This window comes from Arachis hypogaea, chromosome 3 (genome assembly GCF_003086295.3).
Source record: "Arachis hypogaea cultivar Tifrunner chromosome 3, arahy.Tifrunner.gnm2.J5K5, whole genome shotgun sequence".
NCBI lineage: Eukaryota > Viridiplantae > Streptophyta > Magnoliopsida > Fabales > Fabaceae > Arachis > Arachis hypogaea.
Window position 1 is genome coordinate 79,654,654 of NC_092038.1, and position 22,773 is coordinate 79,677,426.

A 22,773-nucleotide genomic window follows, 5' to 3' on the forward strand; every position below is an offset into this window, starting at 1 on the left:
CAATAGAAGCCTCAGCTCGTGTAAAGCTCAAGCTCAGCCCAAGCACACACCAAGTGGGTCCCGGAAATGGATTTCTGCATCAATTACTTATTTCTGTAAACCCTAGTAGCTAGTCTAGTATAAATAGGACCTTTTACTGTTGTATTTTCATCCTGGATTGTATTTTTGATCCTGTGATTACATTTGGGGCGCTGGCCATTCGGCCATGCCTAAACCTTCTTCACTTATGTATTTTCAACGGTGGAGTTTCTACACACCATAGATTAAGGGTGTGGAGCTCTACTGTACCTCAAGTTTTAATGCAATTACTACTATTTCTATTCAATTCAGCTATTCCTGTTCTAAGATATTCGTTGCACTTCAACATGATAAATGTGATGATCTGAGACACTCATCATCATTCTCACCTATGAACGCGTGACTGACAACCACTTCCGCTCTACTTTAGACCGGGCGCATATCTCTTGGATTCCTTAATCAGAATTTTTGTGGTATAAGCTAGATTGATGGCGGCATTCATGAGAATCCAGAAAGTCTAAACCTTGTCTATGGTATTCCAAGTAGGATTCAGGGATTGAATGACTGTGACGAGCTTCAAACTCGCGATTGTTGGGCGTGGTGACAAACGCAAAAGAATCAAGGGATTTTATTCCAACATGATCGAGAACCGACAGATGATTAGCCGTGCCGTGACAGAGCATTTGGACTTTTTTCACTGAGAGGATGAGATGTAGCTATTGACAATGGTGATGCCCTACATACAGCTTGCCATGGAAATGAATAAGAAGGATTGAAGGAAGGCAGTAGGAAAGCAGAGATCCAACAGGGACAAGCATCTCCATACACTTATCTGAAATTCCCACCATTGAATTACATGAGTAACTCTATCTTTATTTTCTGTTTATTTATTATTATTATTCGAAAACTCCATAACATTTACTATCCGCCTAACTGAGATTTACAAGATGACCATAGCTTGCTTCATACCAACAATCTCCGTGGGATCGACCCTTACTCACGTAAGGTATTACTTGGACGACCCAGTGCACTTGCTGGTTAGTTGTGCGGAGTTGTGACTAAGTGTGATTCACGTTTGAGAGCGCTACCAAGTTTTTGGCGCCATTGTTGATGATCACAATTTCGTGCACCAAGTTTTTGGCGCCGTTGTCGGGGATTGTTCGAATTACGATTACGTGCAACCACAACTCCAAGTTTTTTTTGATCCAGCAACAGCACCAAGTTTTTGGCGCCGTTGCCGGGGATTATTCGAGTATGGACAACTAACGGTTCATCTTGTTGCTCAGATTAGGTAATTTTCTTTTTTATTTTCTTTTGAAAAAGTTTTCAAAAATATTTTTCAAAATTTTCCCTTTGTTTTTGAAAAATCCTTCAGAGTTTTTAACAATGAATTCTAGAGTTTCAAAATGGTATGCTGAAGCTTGGCTAGCCATCAAGCTTTAGACTAACCTGGTATGATTCCTGGAATTTTGATTGAGAACTTTGAATTCATTACTTCCTTTTTCCTATATGTTTTCGGAAAAATAAAATAAAATCCAAAAAAACATAAAATTATAAAAATAAAAAATATTTTTGTGTTTCTTGTTTGAGTCTTGTGTCATGTTTTAAGTTTGGTGTCAATTGCATATTCAAATTGTTCTTGCAATTTTCGAAAATTCATAAATTCATAGTGTTCTTCATGATCTTCAAGTTGTTCTTGGTAAGTCTTCTTGTTTGATCTTGATGTTTTCTTGCTTTGTGTCTTTTATTGTTTTTCATGTGCATCTTTGCATTCATATTGTCTAAGCATTAAAGATTTCTAAGTTTGGTGTCTTGCATGTTTTCTTTGCATAAAAAATTTTCAAAAATATGTTCTTGATGTTCATCATGATCTTCAAAGTGTTCTTGGTGTTCATCTTGACATTCATAGTGTTCTTGCATGCATCATGTGTTTTGATTCATAATTTTCATGTTGTGAGTCATTTTTTATGTTTTTCTCTCTCATAATTAAAAATTCAAAAATAAAAAATATCTTTTCCTTTTTTCTCTCAAAATTTCGAAAATTTGGGTTGACTTAGTCAAAAAAAATTTTAAAATTAGTTAGTTCCTATAAGTCAAGTCAAATTTTCAAATTTAAAAAAAAATTATCTTTTTAAAACTTTTTCAAAATTCAAATCTTTTTTCATTTTTCTTTCATGATTTTCGAAAATTTCAAAAAATTATTTTCAAAATCTTTTCTTAATTTTATTTCAAAATTTTCGAAACTTAACTAACAAGTAATGTGATTGGTTCAAAAATTTGAAGTTTGTTACTTTCTTTTTAAGAAATGTTCAATCTTTAAATTCTTAAATCTTATCTTTTAGTTTCTTGTTAGTTAAGTAATTAATTTTAATTTTAAAAATTAAATCTTTTCTAATCATATCTTTTTAATCATATCTTTTCATTTTATCTTTTATATCATATCTTTTTTTTCAAAATTTTATCTTTTTTCAAAAATTTGATTTTAAAATATATTTTCTAACTTCTTATCTTCTTATCTTCTTATCTTTTCAAATTTGATTTTCAAATCTTTTTCAACTAACTATTTGACTTTTTGTTTGTTTCTTATCTTTTTCAAAACCACCTAACAACTTTTCTCTCTCTAATTTTCGAAAATACCTCCCTCTTTTTCAAAAATTCTTTTTTTAATTAATTAATTGTTTTAAAATTTTAATTTTAATTTATTTCTTATGTTAATTTTTGAAAATCATTAACTCCTTTTCAAAATTATTTTCGAAAACTTCTGTCTCTCATCTTATTCTATTTATTTATTTATTCACTAACACTTCTCTTCATCTCAAATCACTGCCCCTATCCTCACCTTTGTGTTTGGATTATCCTTTCTTTTATTCCCTTTCTTCTTCTACTAACAATAAGGAAGCTCTTTACTGTGACATAGAGGATTCCTCTTCTTTTTCTATTCTCTTCTCTTTCATATGAGCAGGAACAAGAAAAAAGGCATTCTTGTTGAAGCTGATCCTGAACCTGAAAGGACTCTGAAGAGGAAACTAAGAGAAGCTAAATTACAACAATCCAGAGACAACCTTACTGAAATTTTCGAACAAGAAAAGGATATGGCAGCCGAACCCAACAACAATAATGCAAGAAGGATGCTTGGTGATTATACTGCACCTACTTCCAAGTTTGATGGAAGAAGCATCTCAATTCCTGCCATTGGAGAAAACAATTTTGAGCTAAAACCTCAATTAGTTGCTCTAATGCAACAGAACTGCAAGTTTCATGGACTTCCATCAGAAGATCCCTACCAGTTCTTAACTGAGTTCTTGCAGATCTGTGAGACTGTTAAGACTAATGGAGTAGATCCTGAAGTCTACAGGCTCATGCTTTTCCCTTTTGCTGTAAGAGACAGAGCTAGAGCATGGTTGGACTCTCAACCTAAAGTTAGCCTGTACTCCTGGGATAAGCTGGTCACGACCTTCTTGGCTAAATTCTTTTCTCCTCAAAAGCTGAGCAAGCTTAGAGTGGATGTTCAAACCTTCAAACAAAAAGATGGTGAATTCCTCTATGAAACTTGGGAGAGATACAAGCAGATGACCAAAAGATGTCCTTCTGACATGTTTTCAGAATGGACCATGATAGATATATTCTATTATGGTCTATCTGAATTCTCTAAGATGTCACTGGACCATTCTGTAGGTGGATCCATTCATCTAAAGAAAACACCTGCAGAGGCTCAAGAAATTATTGACATGGTTGCAATAACCAGTTCATGTACACTTCTAAAAGGAATTCTGTGAATAATGGGACGCCTCAAAGGAAGGGAGTTCTTGAAATTGATGCTCTGAATGCCATATTGGCTCAGAACAAAATGTTGACTTAGCAAGTCAACATGATTTCTCAAAGTCTGAATGGATGGCAAAATGCATCCAACAGTACTAAAGAGACATCTTCTGAAGAAGAAGCTTATGATCCTGAGAACCCTGTAATAGCAGAGGTAAATTATATGGGTGAACCTTATGGAAACACCTATAATTCATTATGGAAAAATCATCCAAATTTTTCATGGAAGGATCAACAAAAGCCTCAACAAGGCTTTAATAATGGTGGAAGAAATAGGCTCAGCAATATCAAGCCTTATCCATCATCTTCTCAGCAACAGACAGAGAATTATGAACAGAGTACCTCTAACTTAGCAAATCTAGTCTCTGATCTGTCTAAGGCCACTTTAAGTTTCATGAGTGAAACAAGGTCCTCCATCAGAAACCTGGAGGCACAAGTGGGCCAGCTGAGTAAGAAAATCGGTGAAACTCCTCCTAGTACTCTCCCAAGCAATACTGAAGAGAATCCAAAAAGAGAATGCAAGGCCATTGATATAATCAACATGGCCGAACCTAGAGAGGAAGGAGAGGACGTGAATCCCAATGAGGAATACCTCATGGGACGTCTCTCAAGCAAGAAGGAGTTCCCTATTGAGGACCCAAGGGAATCTGAGACTCATATAGAGACTATAGAGATCCCATTAAACCTTATTTTGCTATTCATGAGCGCTGAAGACTATTCTTCCTCTGAAGAGGATGAAGATGTAACTGGAGGGCAAGTTGCTCAATATCTAGGAGCTATCATGAAGCTAATGCCAAGTTATTTGGTAATGAGACTTGGGAAGGTGAACCTCCCTTGCTCATCAGTGAACTAGATACATGGGTTCAGCAAACCTTACCTCAAAAGAGACAAGATCCTGGCAAATTCTTAATACCCTGTACCATAGGCACCATGACCTTTGAAAATGCTCTGTGTGACCTGGGGTCAAGCATAAATCTTATGCCACTCTCTGTAATGGAGAAGCTGGGGATCATTGAGGTACAACTTACCATATTTTCATTACAATTGGCAGACAAGTCAGAAAAACAAGCTTATGGATTGGTAGAGGAGGTGTTGGTAAAGGTTGAAGGCCTCTACATCCCTGCTGATTTCATAATCTTAGACACTAGGAAGGAGGAGGATGAATGCATCATCCTTGGAAGACCTTTCCTAGCCACAGCAGGAGCTGAGATAGATGTTAACAGAGGAGAATTAGTCCTTCAATTGAATGGGGACTACCTTGTGTTTAAAGCTCAATGATCTTCTTCTTTAACAATGGAGAGGAAGCATGAAAAGCTTCTCTCAGTACAGAGTCAAACAAAGCCCCCACAATCAAACTCTAAGTTTGGGGTTGAATCCCCACATCCAAACTCTAAGTTTGGTGTTGGGAGTCTACAACATTGACCTGATCACCTGTGAGGCTCCATGAGAGCCCACTGTCAAGCTATTGACATTAAAGAAGCGCTTATTGGGAGGCAACCCAATTTTTATTTATCTAATTTTATTTTTATTTTTATTATTCTTTTATGTTTTATTAGGTTCATGATCATGTGGAGTCATGAAAAAAATACTAAAATTAAAAACAGAATCAAAAACAGCAGAAGAAAAATCACACCTTGGAGGAAGGACTTACTGGCGTTTAAATGCCAGTAAGGAGAATCTGGCTGCGTTCAACGCCAGAACAGAGCATGGATCTTGTCGTTGAATGCCAGAAACAAGCATCATCCTGGCGTTTGAACGCCAGGAATATGCCCTGAGGAGAGCTAGCGCTGAACGCCAGAAACAAGCATGGAACTGGCATTCAACGCCAGAAACATGCTGCAGTTGGGCGTTGAATGCCCAACATAAGCATCACTTCGGTGTTTAAACGCCAGAATTGTATGCAAAGGCATTTTACATGCCTAATTGGTGCAGGGATGTAAATCCTTGATACCACAGGATCTGTGGACCCCACATGATCATCTCAGGATCTGTGGATCCCACAGGATCTCCAACTACCTCAACTCACCCTCTCTCCTCTTCTTCACATTCATCCTCTCTTCCGCATAAACACTCTTCCCCAAAAACCTTTCACCAATCACCTCAATCTCTCTTCCCAATTACCTACCTTCACCACTCACATCCATCCACCCTTCCCCATAAACCTCACCTACCTTCAAAAATTCAAAATTACTTTCCCACCCAACCCACCCAATATGGCCGAACCTTAACCCCTCTCCCTCCACTATAAATACCCCTCCATTCTTCTTCATTTTCACACAACACAACCCTCTCTTTTCCACCTTGGCCGAAACACAACCTTCTCTCCCTCTCCTCCATATCTTCTTCTTCTTCATCTATTCTTTCTTCTCTTGCTCGAGGGCGAGCAATATTTTATGTTTGGTGTGGTAAAATCATAGCTTTTTGTTTTTCCATAACCATTAATAGCACCTAAGGCCGGAGAAACCTCTAGAAAAGGGAAAGGGAAGACAAAAGCTTCCACCTCTGAGTCATGGGAGATGGAGAGATTCATCTCCAAAGCCCATCAAGACCACTTCTATGATGTTGTGTCCAAAAAGAAGGTGATCCCTGAGGTCCCTTTCAAACTCAAGAAAAATGAGTATCCGGAGATCCGATATGAGATCCAAAGAAGAAGTTGGGAAGTTCTGACCAACCCCATTCAACAAGTCGGAATCTTAATGGTTCAAGAGTTCTATGCCAATGCATGGATCACTAGGAACCATAATCAAAGTGTGAACCCGAATCCAAAGAATTATCTTACAATGGTTCGGGGAAAATACTTAGATTTCAGTCCGAAAAATGTAAGGTCGGCGTTTAACTTGCGCATGATGCAAGGAGATGAACGCCCCTACACAAGAAGGGTCAACTTTGATCAAAGGTTGGACCAAGTCCTTATGGACATATATGTTGAAGGAGCTCAATGGAAAAGAGACTCCAAAGGCAAGCTGGTTCAATTAAGATGACTGGACCTCGAGCCTGTGGCTAGAGGATGGTTGGAGTTCATCCAACGCTCCATCATCCCCACTAGCAACCGATCTGAAGTTACTGTGGATTGGGCCATCATGATTCATAGAATTATGAATGGAGAGGAAGTAGAAGTTCATGAAGTCATCTCCCTTGAATTCTACAAAATAGCTGAAAAGCCCTCTACCTTGGCAAGGCTAGCTTTTCCTCGTCTTATTTGCCATCTATGCTACTCAGCTGGAGTTATCATAGAAGGAGACGTCCTCATTGAAGAGGACAAGCCCATCACTAAGAAGAGGATGGAGCAAACAAGAGAGCCCACTCATGGATCCCAAGAGACACATGAGGAAGCTTATCACCAAGGAATCCCGGAGATGCCTCAAGGGATGCACTTTCCTCCCAACAACTATTGGGAACAACTCAACATTTCTCTAGAAGACTTGAGTTACAATATGGATCAATTAAGGGTGGACCATCAAGAACACTCCATCATTCTCCATGAAATTAGAAAAGATCAAAGAGCAATGAGGGATGAGCAACAAAGGCAAGGAAGAGACATAGAAGAGCTCAAGGACATCATTGGTTCTTCAAGAAGAAAGCGCCACCATCACTAAGGTGGACTCATTCCTTGTTCTTATTTCTCTGTTTTTCAATTTTTAAGCTTTATGTTATCTAAGTTTGTGTCTTTATTACATGATCATTAGTATGTAGTAACTATGTCTTAAAGCTATGAATAATTCCATGAATCCTTCACCTTTCTTAAATGAAACATGTTTTTAATACAAAAGAACAAGAAGTACATGAGTTTCGAATTTATCCTTGAATTTAGTTTAATTATATTGATGTGGTGACAATACTTTTTGTTTTCTGAATGAATGCTTGAACAGTGCATATTTTTGATCTTGTTGTTTATGAATGTTAAAATTGTTGGCTCTTGAAAGAATGATGAACAAAGAGAAATGATATTGATAATCTGAAAAATCATGAAATTGATTCTTGAAGCAAGAAAAAGCAGTGAATAGCAAAAGCTTGCGAAAAAAAAGTGGCGAAAAAAATAATAGAAAGAAAAAGAAAAAGCAAGTAGAAAAAGCCAATAGCCCTAAAACCAAAAGGCAAGGGTAAAAAGGATCCAAGGCTTTGAGCATCAATGGATAGAAGGGCCCAAGGAAATAAAATCCAGGCCTAAGCGGCTAAATCAAGCTGTCCCTAACCATGTGCTTGTGGCATGCAGGTCCAAGTGAAAAGCTTGAGACTGAGTGGTTAAAGTCGTGATCCAAAGCGAAAAGAGTGTGCTTAAGAGCTGTTGACACCTCTAACTGGGGACTTTAGCAAAGCTGAGTCACAATCTGAAAAGGTTCACCCAGTCATGTGTCTGTGGCATTTATGTATCCGGTGGTAATACTGGAAAACAAAGTGCTTAGGGCCACGGCCAAGACTCATAAAAGTAGCTGTGTTCAAGAATCAACAAACTTAACTAGGAGAATCAATAACACTATCTGAAATTCTAAGTTCCTAGAGATGCCAATCGTTCTAAACTTCAAAGGATAAAGTGAGATGCCAAAACTGTTCAGAAGCAAAAAGCTACAAGTCCCGCTCATCTAATTAGAACTAATATTCATTGATATTTTGGGATTTATAGTATATTCTCTTCTTTTTATCCTATTTGATTTTCAGTTGCTTGGGGACAAGCAACAATTTAAGTTTGGTGTTGTGATGAGCGGATAATTTATACGCTTTTTGGCATTGTTTTTAGGTAGTTTTTAGTAGGATCTAGCTACTTTTAGGGATGTTTTCATTAGTTTTTATGCTAAATTTATATTTCTGGACTTTACTATGAGTTTGTGTATTTTTCTGTGATTTCAGGTATTTTCTGGCTGAAATTGAGGGACCTGAGCAAAGCTCTGATAGAAGGCTGACAAAGGATTGATGATGCTGTTGGATTCTGACCTTCCTGCACTCGAAATATATTTTCTGGAGCTACAGAACTTCAAATGGCACGCTCTTAACGGCATTGAAAAGTAGACATCCAGTGCTTTCCAGCAATATATAATAGTCTATACTTTATTCGAGATTAGATGATGTAAACTGGCGCTCAACGCCAGTTCCATGCTGCATTCTGGAGTCAAACGCCAGAAACACGTCACGAACCAGAGTTGAACGCCAAAAACACGTTACAACTTGGCGTTCAACTCCAATAGAAGCCTTAGCTCGTGTAAAGCTCAAGCTCAACCCAAGCACACACCAAGTGGGCCTCGGAAGTGGATTTCTGCATTAATTACTTATTTCTGTAAACCCTAGTAGCTAGTCTAGTATAAATAGGACCTTTTACTATTGTATTTTCATCCTGGATTGTATTTTTGATCCTGTGATTACCTTTGGGGGGCTGGACATTTGGCCATGCTTGAACCTTCTTCACTTATGTATTTTCAACGGTGGAGTTTCTACACACCATAGATTAAGGGTGTAGAGCTCTGCTGTACCTCAAGTTTTAATGCAATTACTACTATTTTCTATTCAATTCAGCTATTCCTGTTCTAAGATATTCGTTGCACTTCAACATGATGAATGTGATGATCCGTGACACTCATCATCATTCTCACCTATGAATGCGTGACTGACAACCACTTCCGTTCTACTTTAGACCGGGCGCATATCTCTTGGATTCCTTAATCAGAATCTTCGTGGTATAAGCTAGATTGATGGCGGCATTCATGAGAATCCGAAAAGTCTAAACCTTGTCTGTGGTATTCCAAGTAGGATTCAGGGATTGAATGGCTGTGACGAGCTTCAAACTCGCGATTGTTGGGCGTGATGACAAACGCAAAAGAATCAAGGGATTCTATTCCAACATGATCGAGAACCGACAGATGATTAGCCGTGCCGTGACAGAGCATTTGGACCTTTTTCATTGAGAGGATGGGATGTAGCCATTGACAACGGTGATGCCCTACATACAGCTTGCCATAGAAAGGAATAAGAAGGATTGAAGGAAGGCAGTAGGAAAGCAGAGATCCAACAGGGACAAGCATCTCCATACACTTATCTGAAATTCTCACCATTGAATTACATGAGTAACTCTATCTTTATTTTCTGTTTATTTATTATTATTATTCAAAAACTCCATAACATTTACTATCCGCCTAACTGAGATTTACAAGATGATCATAGCTTGCTTCATACCAACAATCTTTGTGGGATCGACCCTTACTCACGTAAGCTATTACTTGGACGACCCAGTGCACTTGCTGGTTAGTTGTGCGGAGTTGTGACTAAGTGTGATTCACGTTTGAGAGCGCTACCAAGTTTTTGGCGCCATTGTTGATGATCACAAATTACAACTATAATTCAGCTCAATTCCATCAATTATTCACGTAAAGCAACCATTTGCAGCTAATCATTTAATTTTAATGGCATTCATAATTTAAAACCTTTATTTTTAAAACAAATCCCCTACCTCGATTAACTGAACTCGAAAATCAAATACACAAACCCATGCAACCGGAACGGCAGAGGCATAGTCTTCACAGCAGTAACCGGGGTTGTAGCAAAATAGAGGATTCATATTGGGTGGAAATTAGGAGCAATCACAGCCCATAATCAAAGTAGCAGTCTCAAACTCATCACGGCAGCTCCAGCATTGACTCTCGGTAGTAGAAGGTCGGCGGCACATTCTCTAGTGGAAATTGACAACGGCAGTAGCTTCAAAGGGGACGGAATCGCAAACCCTAATAATCAGATTGAAAACTAGAAACAAGAACAGAAAAAACCTAAAAGCAAAATAGAACGGAAACCAAGAGCAAGAATGCTTGCCTTGGTTCATCTTCACAGTGGTGGCAAGCTCCCACGGCGGCGGCGAGGAGAACACCCACCAATGCGTCCTTCGACTCTCTCCTCTCTCTTGGCCAGTCGCAGATCTTCCCTTCTCTCTCAGTGTCGTTCTCCATTTCTCCTTCGAGCTCGACGACAATGAAACCAACGGCGGCGGCGGCAACACATGGAAGCGACGAGGATGAATAGCGTGAGCGTCTCTGTCAATCTCTCTCTTTGCGGTTCTGCTTCTCTCTCCGCAACAGTGACGGCGCCGGGAGCGGTGACACCTATCCCCGACGGCGGCAAGCCTCCCCCTCCCTTCCTTCTTCTCGGATCCCCTCTGCTCTCTCTCGGATCGCTCTCTCCCTTTCTTTTGTTTCTTTCTGTGTCTGTGTTTTTGTTTTGGTTGTGTTGTGTGTATAACTAGGGAGGGTTGGCAGGGGATGAGTGATGAATGGATTTTTGATGGTATAGAATTTCACAAATGAATTCTCGTTGTAAGTATAGTTTCTAAACTAATAATAATCCTTTCATACAAAAGATTGTTTGTCACAAGTAACAAACCCCTAAAATTAATAACCGAAGTATTCAAACCTCGGGTCGTTCTCCCTAGGAATTACAATAAAGTGTCTTGTTATTGGTTATGAGTTATTTTGGGGTTTTTGAGATTTTAGACAAGAAATATAAATGGCAAAGAAAATAAACTAACAACTAACAAAGCTCTTGGCAAGATATGAGAACTAGAAGTCCTATCCTAGTTATCCTCCTCAATTGTGATAACAAATTGTCTATTACTCCCACTTAGTTAACCTCTAACCATGGAGGAAAGTCAAGTGGATGAATCAATTTGATTCCTCAAGTTCTAATCAACTCCTAAAGGAAAGACTAGCTTTAGAGGCATTCAAATCAATTAGCAACTTCTAATTATCAATCAACAAAGGAATTAGATAACACAAGAGTCACTAATTACTCTTCCAAAGCCAAGAGGAACAAAAGCTACACTAAAACCAAACTAAGCATTTCATCAAACACTTGGAAGGTACAAAAGAAAAGCATATTAAATTGACAACAAGAATGAAATCTAACAACAACTAATTGCAAAGAATTAACAACAACAAATCAAATGAACACAATTATTATGAATTACCTCTAATTGAATTGAAAGAGAATAGAAAGAACAAAAGTAGATCTACCACAAAACATAGAAACAACATAAAGGAAATTACAACAAAAGAATAGAAGAAGAATGAATCTAACAACAGGGAATTGAAGAGTAGAAGTAGAGGAATGAATGAATGAGAATCTAGATCTAAGAACAAACCTAATCCTAACCCTAATCCTAATTCTAGAGAGAAGTGAGAGCTTCTCTCTCTAAAACTAATTTTCCCTCCAAAACTAAGCTAAACTAAACTAATGGTAACTAACTTGTCCATCCCTCTTCAATCTTTTGCTTAAATAGGATTAGAAATGAGTTGGATTGGGCCCACAAGGCTTGTGAATTCTCTAGCCACGAGTTTGCATGAAGTGAATCACGTGCACCAACGGCGCGTACGCATACAGTGCACGTACGCGTCCTTATACGTATAGCAACTATGGCAAATCTTATATCATTTCGAAGCCCCGGATGTTAGCTTTCCAACCCAACTAGAACCGCATCATTTGGACCTTTGTAACTCAAGTTATGGTCGATTAAGTGCGAAGAGGTCAGCTTGACAGCTTTTGCGATTCCTTCATTTGTTCATGAGTTCTCCATTTTTACATGCTTTTCCTTTATTCCCTTTATCCAATCTTTGCCCCCTAAATCTGAAATCACTTAACAATCATATCAAGGCATCTAATGGAATCAAGGAGAATTAGATTTAGCTATTTTAAGTCCTAAAAAGCATGTTTTCACTCTTAAGCACATTTAAGGAGAAGTTATAAAACCATGCTATTTCAATAGATAAATGTGCGTAAAAGGTTATAAAATCCCCTAAATCAAGCATAATATAAACCCTACAAATGGGGTTTATCAATGAGGCGATGAGAAGAATGAGCGTGACTCACTGAGAGGTAACCAGGTGGGAGAGTACGTGTGTGAGTTGGGTAATAGGGGTTGTGGTTAGTGAAATTAGGGTTTGAAATTGGGGATTTAGGATTAGAGTAGAGTCTTAATTTGAAACCAAATTTAACCTAATATAATTAACATAAAAAACTATTTATTCTTTCAAATTACAAATTATTTGTAGTTAAACACTTTAATTTAAATTATAGATAAATAAATAAATTTTCTTTTAGTTACACACACACACACACACATTATTACTTTAGAAGCATTTCATACAAAATCCTATCCCTCTTACAGAACTTGCAAAGTTAAAGGCGAGGGAAACATAAATACTAAAACAATACAAAAATATTGTGTAAACAGAAAAGTAATAAGCTCTTCCGAACTTCGTCGTCCATATCCTGAAAAAGAAAAGACCTTTAGAGGAGTGAGAACATCGTCTTCGCTAGTTCTCACTATAAGGTTACAGAATTGCCATAATAAGATACGTAAAATAAAACTATTTTTAAAATACAGTGACTATTGCTTGTCTTATGTGTCATTCCAAAAATCAAAGGTTCACTTTCAAAAATCTAAAAATTTCTTTTAAAGGGAACTTGGTTAACTCCTTCAAATCCTAAAACCTTTTTCCTTTCTTGTAAAATCTTAAAAGTTTTCCTAGACAGTATGAATGACCAACTTGTTCCAAGCATAAGTTCATTAAGTCTATGTTGAACTAGTTTGATTTTCCATACAAAACTAGACTTCAAACACATACCAGCCATAACCTCAGTCCCATCACATAATCAAACACGGCCTCAGGCCCAAATAACTCAATCAACATCTAATCCACCACAATCTAACCAATTTCAATCATAATTACAAGTAAGGAGATTCAAATACAATCAAAGCAGTTACATCAAGTATAGCAATTAGCAGTTAAATATAATTATTCACATAGGCAAACCACATATACAATAAACACACCCAATCAATGTCACATAGATGCAAATGATGCATGCCTGTCCTACTGGTTATGAGTTCACGCGTCGGTTATGTTGCTAGACCCGACTCAGATAAGCGGGATTAAACCACCATCCTTATTCGTAGGTTCCATAAACAAGCGGGATTAAACTACCATCCTTGCTCGGAACACACAAGCGGGATTAAACCACCATCCTTGCCTCCACAATAAGCGGGATTAAACCACCACCCTTACTGGGCACACAAAACAATATGCCAGAAGGATCACACCCCCATCCTTGCTAAACAATTTATCAATACGTGAGCGGGATGAATCCATCATCCTCACTGCAGGCGGGATAAAACCACCATCCCTGCACAATGGTTTATGCAGTGAGCAAGCGGGATTATACCACCATCCTTGCCAGGCCAGAAACCCTCATCATATTCTCAGTAAAATCCATAATCAATTAGGCTCAACTTCTTATTTCATTAATCATGCTTAGTCCACTTACTTTCAAATAACAAACGTATTAAAGAACCACTTTTTTCTCAATTCAATTTCCTTTCTCAACAAAGTCACTTTTTGCAACATATTTCCAAACCTCCCAAACGACTTCAAAACCATGCCAAATTCAAAATCTCTTCTAAAATACTCAAAATCATTCATTTTCAAACCATTCACTCTATCACTTTAAAATCAAAAGTTATTAATTAAAATCCACGGCAAGGTATTAAGACTTTAGGAGAAAAACAACTGATTTCATTTTCATAAATTCAGTAAAGATTCTTAAAAATCATCGTTTCCTTAATTTGAGTTATTCAAATGAAGTTTCAAAACCAAATAATGTGAATTAAAAATTCCAAACCAAGTTAAAATCCAAAACCAATAACAATTTCATTCTTGAAACCAATTCTTTCAACCTTTTCCAAAAACATCACAAAACGACTTCATTAAATTAAAAATCCAATTTTCTTGTAAATTCATTACAGCTCCTCTGAATGAATTCCTTAAGTCCAATTCAAAGCATAAACCCTTTTTATAGATAAAATCGACCTTAGGATATAATACTTTTCTTAATTGATTTACAATTGTAAAGTAATCCTTTTTCTAAATAAATTGAACTCAAGACATATGTTTTCTCAATTAAATTAAATTCGAAACATAATATTTTCTTAATAAATCAAATAATACGATTTATCAAATTTAAACTTTCTAAATAACATTTCAAACAAAGTTTTAGATTTTATAGAAAATTCGGCAGCATCTCCCCTAAAACTTGGACTTTGCCACCTTTTTCGGGTTCCAACTAAACCAATCCTCAACCCTTTCCAACAGGTTTAAGACCAAATCAGTTTCCAACAAAACCAAATCCATACTTTTAAATATCAAAATCACTTCAGATCAAACCAATAAGAAATCTCCATTTTAACAAAATTAGACATTATTTCAATCAAGCAGACAACCATATTCATCCAAGATAAATCAGACAATGCATAAGACTTACATAATCACCAGAAAAGTATTTCGCTCGTCATAAAATTTATAACAATTCCACTATAAAATAAATTAGTTTTATTAAAGCTCCTATCTCAACTCGTCGAAATCATAACCCAAACGCATTAACCGAACTCTTTTCTCCCAGCTCAAAACCAATGACAACCACAAACTCAGTCCCTAACCATTCTCACAGCAACCTCAGCAACTTAAAAGCGACAGAACACAATCCTACGTTACCAGAACTTCAGAGTTTATAATCAAGCCTAAGAAAATACTAATGCAGGGGTTTTCGAACCATAAACACTCACTTTAATAAGAACGAAACAGCGACGGTCGCTGAACCGGTTTGGCGGCAGCCCCGGTAGCCATCCCAAGCAACAGTGGCAACCAAAACTCTGGCATGACAGTTGTAACAAACATGCAGCAATGACATAGCTTCCGGAAACTCAAAAAGAACAAAAACCAACTTAAAACCCTTACCGATAGTGGTTATTAGCAGGAGCAGCTTTGTTCACCGGTAACAGGGGCACGCCCGGTGGCCAGAGACTCCAGCAGGGCAGATCTAGCGGCGACGGGTCCTTCAGTGGCGGCAGAACGCGACAGCTCTTCTTCCCTCTCGCACTCTGGCTCTTGACGGCGACGCACTCCACGGCGACTATGCAGGTTGGAGGTGACAGTGCGAACGGCGACGGCGACGAGGCTGGCTCCATAGCGTCGCCGCTTGGGGACAGTATCTCGCGAGGATGACATCGACGAGGCTCCTTGTGGCGGTTGCGGTCCTCCTCCCCTCGGCGGAGTGAAACGGCGATGAAGAGCTTAGTGCTGTCGGTGCAGATCTTCCTCTCTTCCTCTCATTCCTTGAGCTCCCTTCCCCATTCTCTAATTAAATCTCTAAAATTACTTTAACATATTATTTATGGTATAAAAAATACTAATTGATTCTCAATTAAAATTCTCAATTAAATACTCTAATTGAAAATATATTACAATATAACTAATTTTCTTTAATAACAAAACCTAAAGTATTTATTTATAAAAATATTATCATATAAAAATCTTAATAATTTACAACTACTTATTTTATAATTTAAATATAGGAAATAATTCAAAAATTATAAAATTAGATAAAATTTATATTTAAATAGCCAAATATCATTATTCTTTGAATTTATAAAACTTTAAATTATAAATATAAAATTAATCTGTAATTATAGAGTTTAGATAAAATCCTTAATTTATTTCAAATCTAATTAATCAAAATTGTCTTTAATTGTTTTCAATAAAATAATTTATGAAATCAAAAATTATAAATAAATATATGATTTGAGATTAGTTTAAAATAGGACTTTTCAAAAGTTCTGGTATTACACCAATAGCAAAAGAGAACTTTGATTGGCTATTGAGGAGTTTAGTAGGAGGAATGATGACGACCATTGAGTTCAAATCACTACGGAGAACAATCAGTAAGAATCTTCCTCAGGTTGTTGAAGTCAGAGAGCTTGGAGCGTACATGGCAGTATTAGTTTTTGATACTGTAAAGAATTCAGAGGAAGCATTTACTTTAAAAATGAATAGTCTCTTACAATTCTTTCATAGTGTATGGAGATGGGAGGAATCGAAATGCAGTGAGACTAAAAGAGTCTGGCTAAAGTGTTATAGAGTGCCCTTACATGTGTGGTCAGTAGAGACATTCAACACGATCAGCGGTCTATGGGGATAAGTTATCAAGTGTAATGAAATAACAGATTCCGTTTTATCATTTAGCGCTGGTCGAGTTTTAATTGATACTTGTGTATTCGAAGTGATTAATGAATGGATTCATATCACCGTAGACATCAGTGGATTTGATATTTATGTAAAGGAGGTAGGATGTGAGATATATGGAGATAAATATCTGTTGGAAGATGTAATAATTAGGCCAATGTGTGAAAGCTCTGGTTCATATGATGATGGAACGATGTTGATGGTAGTTGTTTGGGATCCGGCGGCTGAGCTAGTCGTGACATAGGCAAAGGATGACATTGAAGAGAAGGGTAGAATGGTAAAACCTGGCATTTTTTTGAATGAATGCAATAAAAAAGGAATTAATTCTGAATTACAAGAAATGACCAACTGGTCCATTCAAATTAAGAGGAATAAATGGGGATGTGAATCATGGGGGATTCTAGAAGAATGTGGAGTTTGACTCTGAAAGAACAGTCATGGAAGAATATATTGATAGGGAAGTATGTCTAAAAAAGGGGGGAAAGAATTTTGCAAGAATGGGATAATATGGGTTTGGCTTTTAAGAAGGACATGGAAAGAAAAACAAAAATGAGACCACCTCCTCTTTGGGCCGTTAAACCAATGGACCTAGGAAAGAATTAGGGGAAGTTGGACTTGTGATAGAAGATCAGCTGTTGCAGATCTGGTGGGGGACGCTGGGCCGGGTCGGATCGGGGACTGATCTCCTAGTCTGAAGAAGTGCGTGTGGTCTTGGCTTGCGCAGCAAAGGGTGTGCCACGAGAAACAAGAGTCATGCACATTCATAGGTAGCTTACGAGAGTTACGATGTGGCTAGGGTAGCAACCCACATGACCCAGAGCTGAGAAGAAGTGTGGCCGGTCGAGTAGGCGGGTAGCTCCAAACGATGTCCAAGCTCAGAATCAAGGTAATTTCAGCGACGGGGCGTGACGGTGAGGCCTGCGGTGGATACAAATGACCATGGGTGCCAGGATTTGTAGATGTTTGTTGCAAAGGAAGAGGACTGTGCAAATCAGGGAGACTATTCGATGCAACATCAAGAAAATGAGACTAATGTGGCAGGGATAGGAGATAAAAATGACATTGTGGGACCTGAAACATTAGTAGCGGCTGGTGTGTAACAAAAAAATGTTAAAGGATTGGATATGGAGGATGCTGAGAACAAAACCGAAGCAGAATGTATGAACAAAAATGATTATCAGAGGTTCACATGGGAAGCACAGATGACTGAGAATAGAGAAACATGGAAGTTGGCATTGGAGTCTGGTGCAGTCTTACATGATGAAGAAGAAGACATTATCGTTATTTTGCAAGATCAAAACGAAGCAATTACGGAAAAAAGAATTGAAAATTAAGAGAAAACAAGGAGGAGCAGACCCAAAAATCATAACAAGGAGTGTAAAAAAACTTTTAAATGATTTATAGTTGTTGGAATGTTAGAAAATTAGGAGAGAACGGTAAGCTTAGTATGGTGAAAGAATTGAAAAAAAATATAGGTTGAATATGTTAGGATTGATTATAACTAAGAGACAGGTAGTGACTAAATTTGATGTAGCATGAATTTGGGGTTGTGACATGGTGGGCTAGGACTATGTGGAATCAGCGGGTGCCTCTAGAGGCTTATTGTTAATGTGGGATGATATGTTGTTTAAACATTCAAATTGTTACAAAAGGAAGGGTTGGTTGTGTGTTGAAAGATTGTTGACAAAAAATAACTTTAACTGTGCATTCTGCTTGGTGTATAGAGCGCATGTGCGAAGTGAGAAACTGGTGATGTGGGAGGAGTTTGGCTATATTGTGGGGTTATGTCAGGTTCCCTTTTGTTTCATAGGATATTTTAATGAAATACTATAGGTGGAGGAAAGGAAACATGCAACTAGTTTACCGGCATCTGCAGAAGACTTTAAGGATTAAGTGCAGGATTTACAGCTCATATATTTACCTCTTAATGATCGGAAGTTCACATGGTTTAGAGGTCAATCTTGTAATCACATTGACAGGGTTCTAGCCAGTTTAGAGTAGCTTAAGGAGTTCCTAGATACTTGGTTGAAAGGGGGACCTAGAGGTTTATCAGATTACTGCCCGTTGATTGTAGAAGGTACAAGAGTTAGTGGGGGCCCAAGACCATTTCGAAGTTTGGATTTCTGGTTTACACATGAGATATTTTTGAGGATGGTGAAGGACAACTGGAGGAACTTGGGTGATGATCAGTTCACTAATAAGCTAAAGGCCTTGACAATACTGCTGAAAGGATGGCATAGGGACAATTTTGAGGGCATGGACAATAGGATAAAGAAGTTTGAAGAAGAGATCAAGAAGCTTGATGATATAGTTAGTGCTGGTACTTGTGACGAAACGGTGGAGGCTTGACGGAAGGCTCTGGTAAGTTATTGTGTGAAGTCATATGTCAGAAAAGAGATTTATTGGAAGTAGTGATCTCGATCTCAGCATGCTAGGGACATGGACAAGAATAATAGATACTTTCATAACCTAGCATCGGCTAGAAAGAGGAACAACAGAATTGATGCTTTGTTAATCAATGGAAAGCTGGTACGGAACCAGGCCAGAATAAAGGTTGTGATTAGAGAATTTTATAAAGAGTTGTATCAGCAGGAATATGTTCTTATGATTGGGTTCTGTGATGGGTTGGTAAAGCAAATTGATGAAGATGAGGCAGCAACATTAGAAGTACTGCCATCAGCTGAGGAAATCAGAAAGGCAATTTCAGATTGTGAGTTGACTAAAACTCCAAGTAGTGATAGAAATAATATGAACTTCATTAAGAAGTGTTGGGATGAGATTGGTCAGGAGTTTATTGAGGCAGTGTTGGGATTTTTCCAAAGTGCTAAGCTACCAATGGATGCTAATGTAACATGGGTGGCGCTGGCCCCAAAATTTGTGGGAGCTAAAAAAATCAAGGATTTTTGACCGATTAATATGGTTGATTGTGTGTATAAGGTGATATCAAAAGTGTTGGTGAGAAGAATGAGGTTAGTGATGCTAGGTTTGGTAGAGGAGACACAGTCTGCGTTTGTGAAGAAACGGAAAATGCCTGATGGTGCCCTTATTGCATGTGTGACGGTCCAATGGTGAAGTTGTACAAGAAGAAGGCGATGATTATCAAGTTAGACTTTCAGAAAGCTTATGAAATGGTTAGATGGAGCTTCTTGGATATTGTGCTACAGAAGATGAGTTTTGGTCTCAGATGGAGAGCATGGGTGAAGAAATGTGTGACCACAATATCTATGTCAGTTTTAATTAATGGGTCACCATCCAAGCCGTTCAAGATGGAGAGAGGTCTTAGACAAGATGATCTATTATCTCCTTTTCTGTTTGTTCTTGTCGTTGATGTTTTGCATAGGATGGTGGGTGAGGAAGTCAGAAATGTATGCATTCTCCACTAATGATTAGGAGGGACAACATAGAGTAGTCGCATCTCCAGTTTGTAGATGACATAATCTTATTATACCCCTAAGAAACGGAGACAATAATGAATTATAATAGGCTTCTGCGATGTTTTGAGTTGATGACTGGTCTAAGTATTAACTTTGATAAGTTAAATTTGATTTCTGTGAATTGTGAGCAGGAATGGGTGACAAATATGTGTGGTTTGTTAGGGTGTGAAAAAGTTGCTTTACCTGTTAGATACCTATAGATTCATCTAGGTACAAATCCTCGGTTGGTGAATGCTTAGAAACCAATTATAGACAAGGTGGACAACAAGCTTAGCTTATGGCAAGCTAGTACTAATCAAATTTGTACTTAATAACTTGCCGGTCTACTACTTAAACTTGTATAAGATGCCATAGGCGGTTGCAGAGAAGTTAATTGGATTACAGAGAAGATTTTTGTAGAGTAAAAAAGATGGGAATAATGACATACCACTTGTAAAATGGGAAGTGGTGCAAGCACCAAAAAATTTAGGTGGATTGAGGGTGGGGGATGTATTAATCAGGAATATGTCATTTCTGTTCAAGTGGTGGTGGCATTTTTCAAAGGAGAATTGTCCGCTATGGAAGAAGATTGTATGTTCTTGTAATAATTTGAACCCCAATATAATATTGTCAACACAGACATTACCTTCAAGAGATGGTCCGTGAAAAGATATTTGGCAGCTGAATATTAAGGAACAATAGGTAAGAGATAAGGTGATAAGTGGGTTATCCATGGAAGTTGGAGATGGAAGACACATTCAATTTTGAGAAGATAATTGGTTACAAAGTGGATTTTTGAAGGTGAATTTTTTGAGACTTTTCTCTGTTTCAAATCAACAAGGAGTTGTCATAAGGGACTGTTAGTTCTTGAATACGTTAGAATGGGTATGAAATTTTCATTGCAGGAGAGATTTATTCCAATGGGAGTTAGAGCTTCTTAACTAACTTCATGAATGGTTAAGGCCAGTTAGACTATCAACTGGTAAAGAGGATATAGTTGTATGAAAATTTGGTAGAACATGTGTTTTTTCTACTAAGTCATTTGTGCAGGTATTGTAGAAAGAGACTATCTCGGAGAACATCACGAGTTACAGCTTCACTAGTACAATATGGAGAGGACTGATTCCCCTAAGAGTTGAGTTATTTGTATGGTTTGTTATAGTAGGCAGGGTGATGAGCGGATAATTTTTACGTTTTTTGGCATTGTTTTTAGGTAGTTTTTAATAGGATCTAGCTACTTTTAGGGATATTTTCATTAGTTTTTATGATAAATTCACATTTCTAGACTTTACTTTGAGTTTGTATGTTTTTCTGTGATTTCAGGTATTTTCTGGCTGAAATTGAGGGACCTGAGCAAAACTCTGATAAAAGGCTGACAAAGGACTGCTGATGCTATTGGAATCTGACCTCCCTACACTCGAAATAAATTTTCAGGAGCTACAGAACTCCAAATGACGCGATCTCAATGGCGTTGGAAAGTAGACATCCAGAGCTTTCCAGTAATATATAATAGTCCATACTTTATTCGAGATTAGATAATGCAAACTGGCGCTCAACGCCAGTTCCATGTTGCATTCTGGAGTCAAACGCCAGAAACACGTCACGAACCAGAGTTGAACGCCAAAAACACGTTACAACTTGGCGTTCAACTCCAAGAGAAGCCTCTGCATGTGTAAAGCTCAAGCTCAGCCCAAGCACACACCAAGTGGGCCCCGGAAGTGGATTTCTGCATTAATTACTTACTTCTGTAAACCCTAGTAGCTAGTCTAGTATAAATAGAACTTTTTACTATTGTACTGTTGTCTTTTTGACCATGATAAACCCCGTTTTGACGGTTTATCTTGTGCTTGATTTAAGGGATTTTATGACCTTTTACCCACATTTATTCAATGAAATAGCATGGTTTTGTATATTCTCCTTTAATTGTGCTTAAGAGTGAAAACATGCTTTTTAGGTCTTAAAATAGATAAATGTAATTTACCTTGATTCCATTAGATGCCTTGATATGTTTGTTAAGTGATTTCAGATTTAGGAGGCAAAGATTGGATCAAGGGAATGAAGAAAGAAGCATGAAAAGTTGGAGAACTCATGAAGAAATGAAAGAACCGGAAAGCTGTCAAGCCGACCTCTTCGCACTGAAATGACCATAACTTGAGCTACAGAGGTCCAAATTATGCGGTTCTAGTTGGGTTAGAAAGCTAACATCTGGGGCTTCAAAAAGATATAAGATTTGCCATAGTTGCTACACGTATGGTGACGCGCACGCGCATAGTACGCGCACGCGCCATTGCTGCCACCTGGTTCACTTAAAGCAAAACGTGGCCAGCGAATTCTAAAGCCTTGTAGGCCCAATCCAACTCATTTCTAATGCTATTTAAGCCAAGGATTGAAGAGGGATGAGGCATCTAGTTACCATTAGTCATAGTTTAGTTCTAGAAGTAGTTTTTAGAGAGAGAAGCTCTCACTTCTCTCTAGGA

At 37.8% G+C, this 22,773-nt stretch overlaps 1 non-coding gene across 1 annotated transcript; it reads right to left on the reverse strand.

The window, feature by feature from the left end:
• Positions 1 to 3,509: 3,509 nt before the first annotated feature.
• On the reverse strand, positions 3,510 to 3,613 carry LOC112792892 (small nucleolar RNA R71). The gene has a single exon (XR_003197612.1). It is a non-coding gene; the product is annotated as a small nucleolar RNA R71 (small nucleolar RNA).
• Between the last annotated feature and the right edge of the window lie 19,160 nt (positions 3,614 to 22,773).